Source organism: Halichoerus grypus, chromosome 9 (assembly GCF_964656455.1).
Source record: "Halichoerus grypus chromosome 9, mHalGry1.hap1.1, whole genome shotgun sequence".
NCBI lineage: Eukaryota > Metazoa > Chordata > Mammalia > Carnivora > Phocidae > Halichoerus > Halichoerus grypus.
The window spans coordinates 58,629,931-58,651,572 of NC_135720.1; the positions used below are offsets into that span (position 1 = coordinate 58,629,931).

General features: G+C 33.8%; 1 protein-coding gene across 2 annotated transcripts in view; it reads left to right on the forward strand.

The window, feature by feature from the left end:
- ASCC3 (activating signal cointegrator 1 complex subunit 3) overlaps positions 1–21,642 on the forward strand; it is a 359,389-nt gene that overhangs the window by 38,451 nt on the left and 299,296 nt on the right. The gene's annotated exons all lie outside the window — the stretch shown is intronic.

Consider the following 21,642-nt stretch of genomic DNA (forward strand, 5'->3'; position numbering starts at 1 on the left):
CCTCACAGGGCTATGAATGCAAAGATAATAGAATCGTTATAAGCCTTAAAAGATCTATCTATATGTGAAATGGTAAGTAGCATTTAGTAAATACTCATTACATGGTAATGTAGCTGTGAATATTATTTGTTATTGTTACTATTTTAAATCACATCAAGTGTCAGAAATACAGATAAAAAATACTAGTTTTTTTTTTTCAGAGAAAAATTAATTTAGGGAATTAACTAAACAGATATTAGAGGCCTGACCCCATGGTAATGATAGGTATTATGCTGATAAACTTCAGTTTGGAAATAAGTTACCGTATTGTTAATTCTGTGATCAGTCTCATTTATCTTAACTTTTTTGCAGTTTAATTTATATCAAGATATGTTCCACATTTGTAAATGGTTTTGCTCTAACATTCTGAAAATAATAGTATTGTTTTAAAAATTGGGATTTATAAAGAAAATTCTACTGATACTTGTTTATCCTAACTGAATACATAGCAGTTGTCTTATTATGATGATAGTAAACTGAAATTTACAAACATATAACTAATGGAAATTTTATTTTCTGAGTTAGCCATAAAACTTTTCTTTTCACTTCTGAATATCTGCAGTGAAATTTGTATTTCTTATTTCCTTGCCACAATTTTTAAGTAGTAACTGAATTTGATTGTTGGAGGGAGAATGTTTTTTAGTTCTCAAGATTTTTTTCATAATCTACCTTAGTACAAGGTCAAGCTTAATTCACGCGTCCATCCATTCATCGTACGTGTATTGTATGTGTTTATTATGTATGAGGTACAGTGCTAGTTACTGGACATAGAAGGATGAATAAGATAGCAACCTTACTTTCAGGGAATTCATTGTTCAGTAAGAGGAGACATAACATTAAGTAAGTGTACTCAAATAGCATAGGTATTATGTTACTACATAGACAGCACAGGTGTTAGGGGCATTGACCCCATGCACAGGCAAAAGTCCACTATAACTTTTGACTCCCCCCAGAACTTAACTGCTAATAGCCTACTGTTGACTGGAAGCCTTATTGATAATGTAGTCGATTAACATATATTTTGTATGCTAGAGAAAGGAAAATGCTAAGAAAATCATAAGGAAGAGAAAATACATTTACAGTCATGTACTGTATTTATTGAGAAAAAACCTATATATAAGCGGACCCACACAGTTCAAACCTGTGTTGTTCACAGGTCAACTGTATATAGAAAGAAAATGGGGGTGTAAAAGAACCAGTCATAGATTGTGTGGAGGGGTTACTATGGTAGGAAAAGTATTCATAGAGGAGGTTAATCTTGATCCATGTCTTAAAATATGACTATATTTAACTTCTTCAAGTGGACCAGAAAGGTAGGGAACCTATTTTAAATGTGAACAAGAATGCAGTGTGTTTAAATAGCTGTAATCTGTACAGTGAGGGTGCAGGTTGTAAAAGGCATGTGGTTGAGAGACAAGGGTGGGCAGACAGGTAAGGGCCAAATAAAGTAAGGCTTTGAAATACACCTTGTTAAGGTGTATTGGAAGCCACTCTAAAACCTATAGATACACCCTATATGGTCTGGTTCAGTGATTTTTCAGCCAGTGTTTAATGGACAGTCTCTTTACAGACAGTCTCTTTAACAGAGTCTCTTTAATGGACATGTCACTTTAACATGTAAGTGAATATTTCACATTCTACCAGTGGCTTGAGTAATGGAGTTTTAAATGATTCATTTAGTGTTTTGGTTTTTCTAACTGTGAATAAAAATAAACAATTATTATGATAGTTTTTTTTTAATTTTACAGTATATGTTATTTATACTTTATATATTCGATCCTTTCTGTGCAATTGTAGTTTGTTACAGCAAATTTTCCTTATAATTTTGAAGTAATGCTTCAATAGAAAAATGTTTTATTACAGTCACTCTTGACCACTGTTATTTTCACTTTAAGGTGTGCTATACCTTATGTGTTGTCTTTTGACTTTTAAATTCTTCACTTTGAAGCCTGGAAAGGGTGTAATTAAAAGAGTAATCAGTATGTGTGATAGCATGATTAATTTCCATTTCTTTTTGAGGTTTTAATTGACTCCGGAATAGTAATATTTAAATAAACACGCTGTGTGCTGTTGCTCTAGAAATTTAGCTGAATCATAGGAATATATTTTTACACATAATGTAAGAGGAGTATGTTAAAAGCTATGTCTATGCTGAAGGCATTTTTCTTCCTCAACATAGGATTTCCCAATTCCAACTTTAGTTTATTGACCTAATGACTGATGATAAAGCTGTTTTTAAGGACTGGCTATTTAAAGGTTTTTTTTACCCCCAAAGACTTTTATGTTATTGTTGAACTAGTGTTGGAAGCATGAGAATAAAAAGTGTATGTATATGATGACATTTACCACAAAGGTGGTGCGAGAGAAAGGTTCTAGTCTGAAATGTGTGGAGAGAAGTAATCCTAATGACAATAGTAATAACAGTAATGGCAATTTTTGAGGTCTACTGTTTGACATAAGCATTATGTTAAGTGTTGTATGTATGTGTGTCACCTCCTTTAATCTTTTTTTTTATTTTATTATGTTAATCACCATACACTACATCATTAGTTTTTGATGTAGTGTTCCATGATTCATTGTTTGCATATAACACCCAGTGCTCCATGCAGAATGTGCCCTCTTTAATACCCATCACCAGGCTGACCCATCCCCCACCCCCCTCCCCTCTAGAACTCTCAGTTTGTTTCTCAGAGTCCATAGTCTCTCATGGTTCGTCTCCCCCTCCGATTTCCCCCCTTCACATTTCCCGTCCTACTATCTTCTTCTTTTTTTTTTTTTTTAACATATAATGTATTATTTGTTTCAGAGGTACAGGTCTGTGATTCAACAGTCTTACACAATTCACAGTGCTCACCATAGCACATACCCTCCCCAGTGTCTATCACCCAGCCACCCCATCCCTCCCACCCCCCCACCACTCAAGCAACCCTGTTTGTTTCCTGAGATTAAGAATTCCTCATATCAGTGAGATCATATGATACATGTCTTTCTCTGATTGACTCCTTTAATCTTTAACAGCAATGCTTTGAGGTAAGCAGTGCTGGATTTAAACCTGTTAGAAACTCCTAAGCACTGGAAAGGTTACATTCTGAGACACTTCACCTCCCCTCCCGTAAGTTATTAACAAAAAAAAAAAATCATGCTAAAGCAAATATAAGAAATTCTAATAAAATTTCATTTGTACCATTGTAGTTAAGTTGAAGTATTTTTCAAACATCACATTCTTTAAAAGCATTTTTCTCATTTTTTGGTACCTCTGCTTTGCTGGTACTTATTTAAGGAGATAATCTGTTGGCCTTATGGATTATTGCTTACTAGGAGGTAGCTAGCTGTTTTATAGAAATGTTGGGAAATTTCCCCAAGGTTACAGAATAAGTAGTGAATCCAGGATTTAAATTCAGAATTCTGACTCCACTGTGGTGTGTTTTCTTTGCCAAAAAGTAAATCTGTACATTTTGCTGTATTTGGTGCTTTGAAACATAAAACATTTTAAATATACTGAGGAATCTTTGGCATTTACTCTAATTCATAATTTCATTAGAAACAATGTTTTGCCCTTTTAGAGAGTTCCAAATACGGAATTGGCTGAAATAAGAGAAAGGATGAAACCTTATTAAGAATGAATTTCAGTATTTCTGCAGAGAATTAGTTACATTTGAAGTATTTATATGTTTTAGTGGCTGTTGAACTAATACAACAGCCCACTTCTTAGGTTTCTCAGTACCATTGTCTTTACCTGCCCTACCTTGCACCTCTAAGGGCTTTTCTTCTTTTAACCTCTCACTCCTAGTCATCTTTCTGTTAAAGCTACAGTCATGATTAAGCCTTAGAATTTGATTGGGCTAGAGATTCTTTAAGGTTCTTTATGCTCTTGAGGTTTATTTATTTTAAAAAAATATTTATTAACGTTAGAGCATTTTAGCCATCGGAAACAAGTAAGATTTGAACATTCCATGTTATTTTCTTAATCGGGACCTGTCCTGATTAGTACAGACATCTTCCTGTTGCTGATGTTCCATAACCAGAATTGTAGCAGTCGGTTTAGTCCTACTGGCATCATACAATGAACTTTGAACACAGACTTTCCCCCTAGAAAGTAGCAGTATTAGTAACAGCAAATCTACTATGTTTTCAGTGCCTGTTATGTGTGGACCTGTACCAGGCTGTCTCCCTTGACATAACCAGTTTCTTGATAGTCCTGCATGGTAGGGATAAAATCCTCTGTAAAAAGATACAAAACAAAACTGAGGCCCATGTGTTTCCTAAAGTGATAAAAGCAAGACTGGTAGAAATTCTGGGACTTTTTTCTGAGCCTAGGCCTACTGTTCTACCCAGTAGGCCATTAGATTCTTTGAAGAGAAGGGCACTGACTAACAAGACTATCTGAAGGAGTTTCTTTTCTTACAAAGCCGGGTCAAATTCTTTCTGTTTCCTTACCTGTGGTTTACCATGGGCAAACTACTAAGCCTTTATAAACATCAGCTCCCTATTTGTAAAATATCTGCTTAGGAATTTTGCTGTGGGGAATTGTGAGATAATATATATGAAGTACTTAGCATAATGTTTCACAGACTGTAGGCTTTCAAATGTTAGTTTCTTGCCTTCCATATTAATGAGCATCATATATTTACACATATTAAAGTTTTATTAGAGTGTATACACTATAGATGAGTATATAAAATTTTATCTATGCCTTATATATAGATGGTTCAAGTAATAAAATGATGCTTAAAGGCTAGGTCTTAATTCAGAGAATTATTATTTTTACTACTTTTTTTTTTCTATTTCGCTTTTTTAAGTGTCACTAATCCTAAAGAAAATCTTTTGAATTTAATTTTTGACGTGAGTTCTGATTTTAATAGTCTTTGTTAAAATATAAAAGATGTTAATAGAAAAACACTTGAGAATATTGGAGATCTATTGAAGATGTATTGGAGTGTACATATCTCTTGGTACTCTTTCAATATTAAATGCTATTTGCAGAGTTATTAATACTGATGTAAATATTGATAGAGTTATTGTGTAATCAGTTCTTAGGAAAAGTGAATTTTGAGTTGTATTGATATGATCATAGTTTGCTTTTGTGCATATGGGGCTTATTCTTTATAGCATTTGTGATTTGACATTTGCTGTTAGCTTTATCTCTTGACTCTTTGCAGATGGTGTTACTTGACTCATTCAAGTTAACTTCTGAATTTAACCCTGTTCCAGACATGTGCCTGATCCTAAGAAGTAGTTGGTTAGATTGTCTTCTGAGGGAAGACTGTATTTTTTTTATTACTTATTTGCGTTATAAATGATTCAACATTCTTTAAATTTTGATGTAGAATGATTAGCATGGTTTAATATGGTGGTTCTTGAACATTTTGTTCTCAAAACTCCTTTACACTCTTAAGAATTACTGAGGACCTCCTAGAACTTTTCTTTATGTTGTTTATCAATATGTTCTATTGATATTGTATTAGAAATTAAAACAAAAAAAATTAATACATTAAATTATTTAATAAGTATTTTAAAATAATATACCTAATTTGTTATATTAACATAAGGAACATTTTTATTAAAAATAACTTTTCTAAAATAAAAAATATAGTTTGAAGAATGGCAGTGTATTACATTTTTTCAAATTATTTCAACATCTAACTTAATAGAAGACAACTAGATTCCCATATGTGCTTCCACATTTAGTCGGTTCTGATAATCATACATTATGTAGCCTCTGCAAAACTCAACTCACTTTATACTCATGGGAGGATGTGAATGAACGAGGCAAATAATATTTTAATAAAATAAAATATACTAATATTAAATTTCTTATATTAAATAATGTTATTTAGTTTTAATAATAATTTTGACCTCATGGACCTCTTAAAAGGCTCTTAGACATTTCAGACCACACTTTGAAAACCACTGATTTAATGTGTATACTACAGTCTGACGAGGATATAGTGATGGTTTTAGTATCTAAAATAGGGTATTTATTATTGTGCAGAATGATACCGTTAGTGCTTTATGAAAAGATTTTTCATCTATTTGATGTTGTACATTCTTTTTGGTAGATTTAGCACTGATGAACAATACAAAGACACTGACATCAGCCAGGCTTGGATTAAAATAGTGTCCCTTCAGCTTTGAGGGCCAAATATGTGTTGCTTTTTCTATAGTCTTTCCACCAGTGATCAGAAGAGCCTTTCCTCCAATCAAATCTGAATGGAGAGCTGCCACTGGGTAAAATTACATTTTTAAGACGTAGAGAATCTTTAGAGTCATAGAATTTCTCCACCCAATCTAGTATTTGTGGGTCTAGCATTCTGTCAAAATGATGGTGCCCATATAATGAGGTCTAATGAAGTGTTTTTTCGTTTTTTTTCCAAAAGGCATCCCATTCCTTTCTTGAGTAGTTCTCTTATAACTTACTTGTTTTGTTGAACTGGTACTATTTCCATTTAGTCCTGTATTTCTGCAGTGAGGCAACAAAGTTGTAGGCATCTACCCTTTTACATGAGGATTTTTTTTTTTTTTTTTTTTTTTTTTAGATTTTATCTATTTATTTGACAGAGAGAGACATAGCGAGAGAGGGAACACAAGCAGGGGGAGTGGGAGAGGGAGAAGCAGGCTCCCCGCTGAGCAGGGAGCCAGATGCGGGGCTCGATCCCAGGACCCTGGGATCATGACCTGAGCCGAAGGCAGACGCCCAACAACTGAGCCACCCAGGTGCCCCTACATGAGGATGTTTTAGACATGGTGGTAGTTACATTTTCTCTCCCTTACCCTTTTTTTCTTTTAAGTGTAAAACTCTCAGTTTTCTTCTATGTTGCCATTAATCCATTGTCAACACAATTTGGATACAGTGGTTCAGTGCTCCATAGATCTACCAATATTGACATGTAGAATGCTTTCATCATCTTGTCTTCAAGGATATTAAAAAGTGAGTTACTTTGCCGGTTTAAGAACAATTAACCCAATAATCTCATAGGAAAATTAATTAAGACTATTTTTCATGGCTTCATTTAGTGAATCCTGTTCTTTTTTGTTGTTGTTACATTGCTATGTGTTAATTTTAAGCTTATATTTAAGTATTTTTCACAATCCATCATTTTTATCTCTTCTGTTTTCTTTTTTTAAATTGGAGAATTTTGCCTTTCTCTGGCACTTTTTTTTTTCATTATTTCTCAGAGATAGCAGTGATTATGTTTAAAATCCTTGCCTGTTTAAAAGAGAGAAAATGGTATCTTACTGTTTAATTGCATTTTTTATTACAACTGAGGTTTAAGTTTTTTTTTTCATATATCTGTAGGCCACTTACAGTTTTCTTGTGAGAATTGCCAATTTTTCATTTGATCAAATTACTTTTTTATTTACAAGAAAATTTATAATGAGATTAAAAAATTTTTGCAGATGTTCTAAGTATTCAAGTAGGCAGATCTAGTCATCTTTTTACATAGGAGTCTTCCTTTGGTGTTAGATTGCTTAGAAAGGCAGTCCTCAAGACATGATTGAATCTACCATGTTTTTTGAACTTTGTTCATTTTTAGTCTCACTGGTTTTAAGTAGAATGTTATTTGGATCAGATGTCTCTTTTCTCTGTATTTCATTAATGGACACATACCTGAATATGTCCATAGTGCATACTCTAAAGTGATAGAGCCATATTTCTCAAGGTTCTTGTCACTTCCACATTGTTTACCATTTTAGGTTGTTCATTCCTATGTTTACTCTATAAGCAATGAACTTTTCATGAGGAAAGATGAATCATTTGTTCTACTTTTAGCTGAATGTGAAAGTTAGGAAAGGTCAAAATAGGTGAAATATTTCACCTGTTATAATGGGTCTCTTAAGTTTTATAATCTATATTGGGAAAGCATTAGCTATATTTTATATTTATCTTGGTTGTGTGTTGCTTTTGTTCCTCTTTTTATGGGTCCAATTATTAAAATGATGGGTTGAAAAGGACATGATAAAATAAACATAAATTTATGTACTTGTAACCAGGAATACTATTAATTCTAGATAGGAAAATCTGGTTTAGCAGCTACATTTGTTTAAAAAAAATTTTTTTTTAAACCAGTCACTATTTCCTGCTTTATTTTTTGGCCACATTTAGGTTTTAAGCATGTTTTACTCTATAAGAAAACACTGATGTCATACTTGATAAAATCCTTTTTTTTTTTTAAGATTTATTTAATTGAGAGAGAGAGCTTGCAAGTGTGGGAGAAGGAGAGGCAGAGAAGCAGACTCCCCATTGAACACGGAGCCTGACACCAGGGATGGGGGTGTGGGGCTCAATCTCACAACCCTGAGATCATGACCTGAGCCAAAATCAAGAATCAGACACTCACCCGATTCACCCAGGCACCCCAAAATCCATTTGTTGTAGTTAAAAAACCTGTTGTAGGTAAATGAGTGTCTGTCTGTTGGGCAAAACTCCATCTCCACCTGTTAATAACCTATAGTTTAACTTAAACTCACAATGAAGACTTGAACACTTGCTGTTACTAATCTGTGGCAGTAATGGATTTCAAACCATTTTGCTCTTCATTGGAATGGTTACTCAAAGAGTAAGACGTTTTGCCAAATTTCATACTTTTTCTCTTATTTTTCTGTTTGGCACTGTTTACTCATTCATTCATTCATTCATTGTCTACTGTGTGTCAAATATTAAGGTTTTCAGAGACAAAAAGGAAATCTAACAAAGTTTTAACCAACCAACTCTCATTACCTTGTTTCTTTGGTCTCCTCTTAGAATTTCCATATATATATATATATATATATATATATATATATATATATATATACACATACACACAAGGGGAATGGGCAAGAAAATTGTGTTTGATATAATGAATAATATTATGACTAATTTGGGAGAGCACATGCATTTTATATACCGAGAGATACCTATATTTTATTAGTAAAATAAAGGATATATTAGAGATACCTATATTTTATTAGTAAAATAAAGAATAAATTTCTTATTTTAATATTTGAGATTAATAAAAACATTTCAGGTGTTTCAATTGTCAATGTGTAAACAAATGACTATTAGATTTAGAAATTGCTCTGAGCATTCATTTAAATACTTAATACATTAATTGTGTTCAGCTTTATATATACTGCACACATATTCATACACATATATATAATGGCTATAAATTTGTTTATTCTAAGGCAATTAAAATCGGCGTATTTTCTAAGAATCAAGCTATCAATTTTCCATGAAAATGTAAAGCAAGCTTTTAAATATACAGTGGTACCTAGCTATAACCTTATTTATACACATCTAATTAATTATAGCATGTGAAGAATGAATAGGTTCACATTCCAAGTAGTTTTAATTAAGTTGTAAGTGACCTTGGTTTTAGCTTTGTGTTAGATTAAGTATCTGTAAATAATGAACATTAGTTATCCTGAAAATATAATTTATCTAATTTTCTGCAGTGCAACAATTTGCATAACACATTTTTCTTGAGAGAAAAATAAATTCTAAATAAATGCTGTCCTAATTTTCATGGTCATTTTCTTACGTGTTTAAGACTTTATTTTGGAATGTATGAATATTTAATAATCTTTTATGCCACGAACCAAACTAAGAATAATTTACAATGTTATTAATATACTGTGCTTTATGTAATTATTCCAATACTCAGTTCCACATGGACTGTTAATTCAAAACTATTTTCCTCTACTTAGCTTTTAACATTTTTTATCATACTTCGTTATTCTTAGTTTTCAATATGCATATCTATTTCATTTGACATGCAAATCTAAAATAACTTACTATCTCAAAAGAAGACATTCTCTAAATTGAATATTGCTTTTCTTTAGATATTATGTTTACTATATAATATATAATGTATGCTGTTTAGTACACACAGTAGAGGTGTAAATACAACTTTAATTTTTTTTTTTTTTTAAAGATTTTTATTTATTTATTTGACAGAGAGAGAGATAGCTAGAGCAGGAACACAAGCAGGGGGAGTGGGAGAGGGAGAAGCAGGCTTCCCGCTGAGCAGGGAGCCCGATGCGGGCCTCGATCCCAGGACCCCGGGATCATGACCTGAGCCGAAGGCAGACGCTTAACGACTGAGCCACCCAGGCGCCCCATACAACTTTAATTTTTAAAATGCGTATCTCTGTATAATTAAAAAAGAAAATACATTGATTTGCTTTAATTCATGAGAATCTGAATGCCTCCTTTTTTCTTGGGGCTTTATTGGTTGGGTAATGGTGCATTATATGGTTTTTCGATCCTCCTGGTATGCTCAGAATCCCAGCCCGACTAGAGGATTTATAAATTATCCTGTTTTAATACCTAAGGTTATTACAACTTCATAAAATAAACTTCTGGAGCTTTCTTTCTTTTCCTGTTTTCAAAAAAGTTTCTATAAGAAAATGATTATGTCTTTCATGAAAGTTTGATACAAGGTTGCTTCTAAAACTGTCTGGCCTGGTGTCTTTTTGGAGGGCAGACTTTAATTACCAATTCAAATTTTACAGTAGTTGTTGACTTATTCAGATTTTTTATTAGTTAAATCAAGTTTGAAAATTATATTTTTAATGAAATTAGCCATTTCATCTGAGTACTCAAGCTTTCTGCTCTAAAAGTATTTATAATATCCTCTTATTTAAAAAAAATGTTAACAGTAGTTTTTAGTTGGATTGCTCCTTTTTATCTGCCTTTTCTCTATTTTCTCTTTATTGATAGAGGAGTGTTTGTTTTATTTTCAGAGAACCACTTTTGGTTTTGTTGCTCTTCTGTTTATTTTTCCCCCCACATATGCTTTGGCTTATATTAATATAGCATGTATTAGTTTTAAATAATAACACATGCGGCAGTTTTCTAACCTTTAGATACATAAGGTCTAGTTACACCCAGTTATAACATATTTGTTTCACAGTGGAGATGGGTTTCTTTAAAAATTTTAATGTGTATACAACTACTTGTTTTCTTATGCTATCAACAATAATCATGATAACATTTGAAATACTCTAAAAATGTAAGGTGACCTCAAGGACATTTTACTGTATTTGAGAAATAAAAGATCCCAATGAAAATTCCAAGAGATGTGTATTTCATAACCTGATAGAAATGCTGATAGAAAATGACTTCATATTGATCTTTTCATTACTTACTCATTTTCTTCCCAAAGATTTATTAAGCATCTTTTATATATAAGACATTTTATAAGGTAGTTTTCGTTTAAACCACAAGTTGGATAATCATTCAACTTTGCAAATATTTATCAACATTAAGAGAATAGTCACTTAGATTAATAATAGGGTTATAATTCTTTTTTTCTTGAATCATAACATCTTTTTTAAAAAATTTAATGGACTTTTTAAAGACCAGTTTTAGGTTTACAGAAAAATTGAACAAAAAAAATAGAACATCCCGATACACCCTCTTTTGTTTTGTAAATTGTTTTAATGGAAGCAACTGCTCTGTTTATCTCTTTGATAGTATTATTTATTTTAAAGTCTTTGTCACCTTGTTCCATATTACCTTCTGGAGTGACTTAAGTTCCATTGTTGATTTTGTTAACTATCATTTTTAGGATGAGATTTCTTCGTATGTGGGGCACCTGGGTGACTCAGTGGGTTAAGCATCTGCCTTTGGCTCAGGTCATGATCTCCATGTCCTGGGATGGAACCATGCATTGGGCTTCCTGCTCAGTGGGGAGTCTGCTTCTCTCTCTCTTTCTTCCTCTGCCCCTCCCCATCACTCGTTCTCTCTCTCAAATAAAATCTTAAAAAAAAAAAAAGATTTCTTCATATGTTTGGAATTTTAATTCTAATGCAGATGTTAATTTGTAACTTCTCCCCTCTGCATCTCCCCTACGCCCTGTATTAGGTTCTTGTAGTAGTTGTGGCCCCAAGTGTCATTTTTGTAGTAGTTCTTTTCAACCCCTCTCATGAACAGCACAGCCCTATTTATTCCCTTGCCCTGGCTTCAGCTAAGCCTTGCTCCCACATTGCATGGGACATTTCTCATTGAGGTGAGAGGCTTCCAGGGAGCCAAACCCATGACCATGCTGTCCAGAACTGGAGCCTAGCTTGTCACTTCATCTCTACCCAGTGCTCTGCCTTTTTTGCTCAGTGTTTGGTCCAGGGAGATATTTTTATTGTTTTTAGGTTTTGAAGTGTGTCTTTTAGGTTTTCTCTTTTTTTGTTCTACCAGAAGAGAGATTTGAAAGCATGAATTTTCTGTCACCATTTCTTCTTCATCTTAATTGCTAATACTTGTTCTTTCAGAAGGCATTCTTCTTCCTATCTTAAGCATAAAGGGGAAGGGATTTTTTTCAAGATAATTTTAAGAAGTTTAATAGTAAAATCTGTTTTAGTGTTTGTATTTTTTTAAAGGAGAAATGACTTGTTATTCTTATAGGATCATCATATTTTTTATTGTGGCAAACTAAGGGTTTAGCTACTTATGAATATTAAATAAAAATTGAAAATAGTAGAGTAACTAATTTCAATATATAGAAGGTACATGCCAATTGTATTGTCACAATCAGTGACCTTTACTCAACTATTATTTCTATTTAGAGTTAAAATTGAAATCTTGAGTTTGCTCACAGTAATAGAAAATTAATCATGATGGTTATGTTGATTTAATAAGAATAACAACTATATGTATATAAATATTTTGATGATTCTGGAAAAAAAAGCCAAAGCCAGGAACTTGTTGCTTATATTATTATTAAGCCTTATTTATATTTCCTTTATTTTGGTACTTTTAGCCCTGTCTCTAGTTTTATATGAGTACTGATTCTCATAGCTTTGTTGTTTTTGCATTTTTTTTTTTAAAGATTTTATTTATTTATTTGAGAGAGAGAATGAGATAGAGCATGAGAGGGGGGAGGGTCAGAGGGAGAAGCAGACTCCCTGCTGAACAGGGAGCCCGATGCGGGACTCGATCCCGGGACTCCAGGATCATGACCTGAGCCGAAGGCAGTCGCTTAACCAACTGAGCCACCCAGGCGCCCTGTTTTTGCATTTTATATATCAATTGATACCTAGAAAAAGTGATGTGTGATAATATTGTTCTTGGGGTTTGAACTTCTGTGTAGAGAATTTAGTGCCTTGCAAATCCCCCAAATAGAAAGGACCCCTAATAAATGCTATGATTTTTATTGTCTGTACCAATAAAGAAAGGGACTAAACATTGTTTGCATATTACCAGTCTATTTTAAATGTAATAAATAATTCTCCTACAAATATTAAATGTGTATATGAGCAATCACAGGTATTGTTTTCTACAAAAAAATATTCCTTTTTTTTTTTTTGATACACAAAGAAATAAGCTTATGTCACCCACTTGCTCCATTTTATAAATCTGGCTATTTAGATGCTCAAACACATTTTTAATTCCTGTGTGTAAGCTGCTGTTCTTTTTCTTAACTAGTTAAAAATGCCATGTCTCTTCTACTTAGAAAGACTATAATGGACACCCTGCACTTTACTGCTTCTCCTTCCTTCTTAACTAGGTGTAGTTAGATATTAGGATAAGGAGTTTGCTTATGAATCCATATGATTAAATTGTTAAAGCATTTATTGCTGCTATGAAATAATAATTATTAAAAATTACTACCATAATCTTTCAGTGGTAAGATTTTTTAGAAAATAGTCTGTGTCATCATGATTCCCATGTGGTCAAATTGTGTTTGATTAAAAAAAGATTTTTCTCTTGAAAATACGATTTGATAGAAGAAATAATTTGTCTTATCACTGGTTCTCATTTTCTTAGTTATCAGCTAATTTGCCTACATGATAAGGGATTTTATTTGTATAATTTCTGGTGCTCATTCCAAATATGGTAAATAAACCTATTTTACTTATTAGTTAAGTGAGTGGTGCTTTGTGTCTTTAGCAGACAAAAAGTAAAAAAAAAAATAGATAAATCAGAATCTGGTTTGTATTATTTAAAAATAAGATAAAACATGTTTTGATTAAGTGTTATATGTTTATTATAGAAAATTTGAAAAAGATAAAAAATAGGAAAAATGAAAAGTGTACAATTTAATGAAATAAAAAATAAAGATATACTTGTCAAAACGTGGAAAGGAATGGATAAATAAACTGTGGTATAACCATATAATGGGAAATTATTTAGTGATAAAAGGAAATGAGCCATCCATCAAGCTGTGAAAAAATGTGGAAAAAATGAATATTGCCAAGTGAAAGAAGTCATTCTGAAAAGGCTACATATTGTATGATTGTAACTATAGGACATGCTGGAAAAAGTGAAAATCTGAAGAAGATAGTCCAAAGATCAGTAGTTGCCAGGGGTTGGGAAGGGAGGAAGGGATGAAGTGGGGGAGCACAGGACAGTGAATTTATTCTGTGTGATACTATTAATGGTAGAAACATATCATTGTAGTCATTATGGATTTATCAAAACTTACAGAATGTGCAACACAAAAAATAAACTAATGTAAAACTATGGACTTAAAAAAAATTTAACTTGGTGGTCAGTATGATACAACTAGACAAATAAATTATGCTATGTAAATATATTCTATCTAGCTCTCAGCAGACCCTTTTACAGTAGAATCAAAATATCTTTTAGGCCAATGATTGCAGTGATTGAAATACTCTGTTTGCTCTCCAACATAATAGCCACTAGCCACTTGTGGCTGTTGATCTCTTGCAGTGTGGCTAATATGACTGACACACTATATTTTAAATTTATAATTATTTAAAGTATAAGTAGGTCATGTGGCTAGTGGCTACAATATTAGGGAAGTATCTAAATTAAATAAGAGAGAACTATCAGTGATTAATGCAGTTAGGTGGCATTAATAGTTTATTGAAAAACTTTACCCTGAATATTAGTTCAGTGACAATTTGGGGTCAGTTCTTTCTTTCTTTTTTCTTTATTCTTTTCTTATTCCCTATTATTTTTATTTTTGCCCTGTCCTCAGTACTTTATTATTTTTTTTAAGATTTTATTTATTTATTTGTCAGAGACAGAGCACAAGTAGGGGGAGCGGCAGGCAGAGGGAGAAGCAGACTCCCCGCTGAGCAAGGAGCCCGCCCAATGCAATGCAGGACTCCATCCCAGGACCCTGGGATCCTGACCGAGCCGAAGGCAGATGCTTAACTGACTCAGCCACCCAGGAGTCCCTGTCCTCGGTATTTTAATCAATAATTTACATACAGGCATGGTTATTGAACTTGGATTCAGGACAGATTCAACATTGATAGTGTTTACTGATATGACAGATGCCTAAATCTGGATTTAGAAGGCTCTCAAAAGACTAAAAAGAAGAAACAGGAAGAAAGTGAACTTTATAAGCAATCTATTTGAATTCTCGGCTTACAAATTGTAAAAAATACAGGATGTGGGAATCTTGGACTACTAGGAAAACATGTGGAAAAAAACTAAAACCAAAATGCTTTTACTTGGCTGCACATTCAATTTGAACCAACAGTGTGATGTTGTTACCAACTTAGGCTGTGTTCAGAAAAGTTTAACATCTAGTTCAAAATTGTTGTACTCTCTGTGATCTGCCCTGATCAAATTGTATTTGAAATATTATGTTCAGTTTTGGTTTATGATGCTTTTTTTTTAAAGGCTCAGTAAAAGGTGTATTTGTAAAGGAACTTGGATGAAGAATTATCTAGAAACCAGATTATATGAGGAATTGATTTATGTTTACCTGGGAAAGAAAGGACTTGTGTGTGAAGTGTGACTAGTACTTGGCTTTATCTTCAGATATTTGAAGGGCTGTCTTGTAGAAATGTTACTAAGATCGTTCTCTGTATCCCAGAGAGCACAGCCAGAATGACAGATGAAAGCTATAGTGAGGCTGATTGGGCTTGATATAAAGAAAGATTTTTTTTTTTTTTTGACTGTTAGTGGCATGAATTACCTTAGCTAGCAGTGGCATGAATTACCATTTAAGATAGTTCGCTGCTGGCAGATGTATGCTGGATGTGCATCAGGCAGGAAAAACAATTGTCAGTAACAGCAGTAAGTACTTATTGAGCACTTAGTGCCAGACACTGTGCTAATTTCTTTTAACAAATGAGAAAGCTGAGGCTCAGGCAGCTTATGAAATTTGCCCATTGTCCTATAGCTAGAAATTGGCAGAAATGGTAACTAAAGTTAGTTCTTTCTGACTCTAAGCCCATGTTCTCAACTATCCTCTTAGTCTTCCCATGGCAGTAATTATTGCATTTATGAGAGCTTTGTTTAGCTGTCCTCTAAGGTCCCTTCCAAATTGAGGGTAGATGACCACATTGTAGTTTTTTGAAAAAGTTTATGTGAAAGATGACAATGAGGAAGAGTCATCTGGTTCTAGTATGTAGCAGAATGAAATGGAGACATACTGGTGTTTGGCACGAAGATTAAGGAAGCTATGATCTAACCAATGATTAGTTGAAACGTTGTTTCAAACTTAATGTTGCTATTTACATAGCACCAGGATATATTGTATATAATTTCAACATTGAACAGAGAATAATTTAACAGCAGAAATTAGAGTTAGAATGTGTGTGGGGCACCTGGGTGGTTCAGTCGGTTAAGTGTCTGCGTTCAGCTCTGGTCATGATCTCCAGGCCCTGGGATCGAGCCCCACATTGGGCTCCCAGCTCAGCAGGGAGTCTGCTTCTTCCTCTCCCTCTGCCTCTCCCCCTGCTTGTGCTTTCTCTAATGAATAAATAAAATCTTAAAAAAAGGAATATATGTATGCATATATTACAATCATGAGCACACTTTCTGGAAAAACATGCTAAAAGTAAATATGTATTTTTGTTAATATTTGCTGTGTTCATTTTATTTCCTAATAGTGGATTATTTGATATTTTTGTGGTATTTTCTTTTAATTATTTTCTATTATGATTGTTTCTAAGTGATAAAGATTGTTTTTAAGTGATAAATACATCAGTGTTGTGTATAATTAGCAAAGATTCACTAAATATTTCTTCTGATAGAGACAGTGAATATATGCTTTATATGTAAAGCACTTAATACCTTACCTGGGACACGAGTAGTATACAGGTGTTAGGTATTGTTATCATTATTATTGTATTACAAATTATTTTGTGTACTTTACTCCCTTGTTTGATTATGATTCGTTTATTTTAATACTAAACAGCTAAAGTTAATTGCTTATTATATGCAAGGCATTGTGTCAAATACACTTACTAAATATATTATTTTGTTCACATCACAGCCCTGTGAAGCCCTGCACTATTATTCCTGCTATACTAATGAGAAAATGGGAGGCTCAGAAGGATGTCTAAGGTCCCAAAACTCCTGAGCATTAGGCTTTTAAAGATTTGAGTCCTGGCTAACTTTCTCCTACGCTAAAATACTATGTTATACTAGCATTCATAAATTTGGTAAACTATTAAGTTTACTGACAAGGGATGATATGAAGAAATGATGGGTTTGCTGACTTAGAATGCACTTGTATACACAAAAAAGTTTTAAAAATATGAGTAGTGATGATATAAGTGGATTGTACATATTTTGTATTTCTTTAAATTCTATAAAACACCAGCAATTTTCAGAAACACCATTCATTTAATAACATTTTCAGAAAAAGTATCATATTAAATATAGGTAGTAATTATAAGATATAACTAGATTAGAAAACTGTTACTTTGAGATAAACTTTCGTAACAGAATGATATTTGAAAGCATTGGTCTCCAAACTTCTTTAATCATACTTTCTGATAACCATTTTTGATAATGCATTCCTGATATAAATGCAGTTATTTAATTTTAAATTATATACATATACTGTTATGCCTTATGTTGATCATAAAACATACATAGCAGTGGAAAATTAAAAAGGATGCTATTTTAAAAACAAGATTTAACTTTATTTTTTTTAACATTAAAAAATTATTTTATTTTAATTCCAGTGGAGTTAATATACAGCATTGTATTAGTTTCAGGTCAATCATTAAGACCTTTTTGTTGTTGTTTTTATTTATTTATTTATTTATTTAATTTTATTATGTTATGTTAGTCACCATCCAATACATCATTAGTTTTTGATGTGGTGATCCACGATCCATTGTTTTCGTATAACACCCAGTGCTCCATGCAGTACGTGCCCTCCTTAATACCCATCACCTGGCTAACCAATCCCCCCTCCCTCCTCCCCTCTAAAACCCTGTTTGTTTCTCAGAGTCCATAGTCTCTCATGGTTCTTCTCTCCCTCCAATTCCCCCGCCATCATTTTTCCCACCTTCTCCTAGTTTCCTCCATGCTATTCCTTATGTTCCACAAATAAGTGAAACCCTATGATAATTTACTTCTCTGCTTCACTTATTTCATTTAGCATATTCTCCTCCAGTTCCATCCATGTTGATGTAAAAGTTGGGTATTCATCCTTTCTGATGGCTGAGTCATATTCCATTATATATATGGACCACATGTTCTTTATCCATTCATCTGTTGAAGGGCATCTCAGCTCTTTCCACAGTTTGGCTATTGCGGACATTGCTGCTATGAACTTTGGGGTGCATATGGCCCTTCTTTTCACTACATCTGTGTCTTTGGGGTAAATACCCAGGAGTGCAATTGCTGGGTCATAGGGTAGCTCTATTTTTAAATTTTTGAGGAACCTCCACACTGTTTTCCAAAGTGGCTGTACCAACTTGCATTCCGACCAACAGTGTAAGAGGGTTCCCCTTTCTCCACAACCTCTCCAACATTTGTTGTTTCTTTCCCTGTCCATTTTTGCCATTCTAACTGGTGTAAGGTGGTATCTCAGTGTGGTTTTTATTTGGATTTCCCTGATGGCTAATGTTGATGAACATTTTTTCATGTTAGCCATTTGTACGTCTTCTTTAGAGAAGTGTCTTTTCATATCTTCTGCCCACTTTTTGACTTAATTATTTGTTCTTTGGGTGTTGAGTTTGAGAAGTTCTTTATAGATCTTGGATACCAGCCCTTTATCTGTAGTGTCATTTGCAAATATCCTCTCCCATTCAGTGGGTTGCCTCTTTGTTTTGTTGACTGTTTCCTTTGCTGTGCAGAAGCTTTTTATCTTGATGAAGTCCCAAAAGTACATTTTTGCTTTTGTTTCACTAGCTTTTGGAGATGTATCTTGAAAGAAGTTGCTGTGGGAGATATCAAAGAGGTTACTGCCTATGTTCTCCTCTAGGATTTTGATGGATTCCTGTCTCACATTGAGGTCTTTCATCCACTTTGAGTTTATCTTTGTGAATGGTGTTAGGGAATGGTCGAGTTTCATTCTTCTGCATGTGGCTGTCCAATATTCCCAGCACCATTTATTGAAGAGACTGTCTTTTTTCCATTGCATGTTTTCTCCTGCTTTGTCAAAGATTATTTGACCATAGAGTTGAGGGTCCATATCTGGGTCCTCTATTCTGTTCCATTGGTCTGTATGTCTGTTTTTGTGCCAGTACCATGCTGTCTTGGTGATCACTGCTTTGTAATAGAGCTTGAAAACAGGCCATGGTGACCCCAGCTTTGTTTTTCTTTTTCAACATTTCCTTGGTGATTCGGGGTCTTTTCTGATTCCATACAAATTTTAGGATTGTTTGTTCCAGCACTTTGAAAAATGTCATTGGAATTTGGATCGGGATGGCATTGAAGGTATAGATTGCTCTGGGTAGAATAGACATTTTAACAATGTTTATTCTTCCAATCCATGAGCATGGAATGTTTTTCCATCTTTTTTGTCTTCTTCAATTTCTTTCATGAGTGTTCCGTAGTTCCTAGAGTATAGATCCTTCACCTCTTTGGTTAGGTTTATTCCGAGGTACCTTATGGTTTTTGGTGCTATTGTAAATGGAATCGTTTCTCTAATTTCTCTTTCTACAGTTGCGTTGTTAGTGTATAAGAAAGCAACTGATTTCTGTGCATTGATTTTGTATCCTGCCACATTACTGAAGTGCTGGATGAGTTCTAGTAATTTGGGGGTGGAGTCTTTTGGGTTTTCCACATAAAGTATCATGTCGTCTGCGAAAAGAGAGAGTTTGACTTCTTCTTTGCCAATTTGAATACCTTTTATTTCTTTTTGTTGTCTGCTGTTGCTAGGACTTCTAGTACTATGTTGAACAACAGTGGTGAGAGTGGGCATCCTTGACGTGTTCCTGATCTTAAGGGAAAGGCTCTCAGCTTTTCCCCATTGAGGATGATATTTGCTGTGGGTTTTTCATAGATGGATTTTATCAACTTGAGGAATGTTCCCTCTATCCCTATACTCTGAAGAATTTTAATCAGGAAAGGCTGTTGTATTTTGTCAAATGCTTTTTCTGCATCAATTGAGAGGACCATATGGTTCTTCTCCCTCCTCTTATTAATGTGTTCTATCACATTGATTGATTTGCGAATGTTGAACCACCCTTGCATCCTGGGGATAAATCCCACTTGGTTGTGGTGGATGATCCTTTTAATGTATTGTTGGATCCTATTAGCTAGGATTTTGTTGAGGATTTTGGAATCCATATTCATCAGGGATATCGGTCTGAAATTCTCCTTTTTGATGGGGTCTTTGCCTGGATTGGGGATTAAGGTAATGCTGGCCTCATAGAATGAGTTTGGAAGTTTACCTTCTGTTTCTATTTTTTGAAACAGCTTCAGTAGAATAGGTATTATTTCTTCTTTGAATGTTTGGTAGAATTCCCCAGGGGTTCCATCAGGCCCTGGACTCTTGTTTTTTGGGAGGTTTTTGATCACTGCTTCAATCTCGTTACTGGTTATTGGCCTATTCAGGTTGTCCATTTCTTCCTGTTTCAGTCTTGGCAGCTTATAGGTTTCCAGGAAGGCCTCCATTTCATCCAGATTGCTCAGTTTATTGGCATATAGTTGTTGATAATAATGTCTAATCATTGTTTCTATTTCCTTGGTGTTAGTCGTGATCTCTCCCCTTTCATTCATAATTTTATTAATTTGGGTCCTTTCTCTTTTCTTTTGGATAAGTCTGGCCAGTGGTTTATCAATCTTATTAATTCTTTCAAAGAACCAACTTCTAGTTTCGTTGATCTGATCTACTGTGTTTCTGGTTTCTAATTCATTGATTTCTGCTCTAATTTTAATTATTTCTCCTCTAATGCATGGCTTAGGCATCGTTTGTTGCTTTTTCTCTAGTTCTTTAAGGTGTAGAGTTAGTTGGTGAATTCGGGATTTTTCTGTTTTTTGAGTGAGGCTTGGATGGCTATGTATTTCCCCCTTAGGACCGCCTTTGCAGTATCCCATAGGTTTTGGACCAATGTGTTTTCGTTCTCATTGATTTCCATGAATTGTTTAAGTTCTTCTTTGATTTCCTGGTTGACCCAAACATTCTTGAGCAGAGTGGTCTTTAGCTTCCAAGTGTTTGAATTTCTGCCAGTTTTTTTCTTGTGATTGAGTTCCAGTTTTAGAGCATTGTGGTCTGAGAATATGCAGGGAATAATCTCAATCTTTTGGTGTAGGTTGAGACCTGATTTGTGACCCAGTATGTGGTCTATTCTGGAGAAAGTTCCATGTGCACTCGAGAAGAATGAGTATTCCGTTGTTTTAGGGTGGAATGTTCTGTAAATATCTATGAGGTCCATCTGGTCCAATGTATCTTGTTTCCTTGTTGATTTTCTGCTTAGATGATCTGTCCATTGCTGAGAATGGAGTATTGAGGT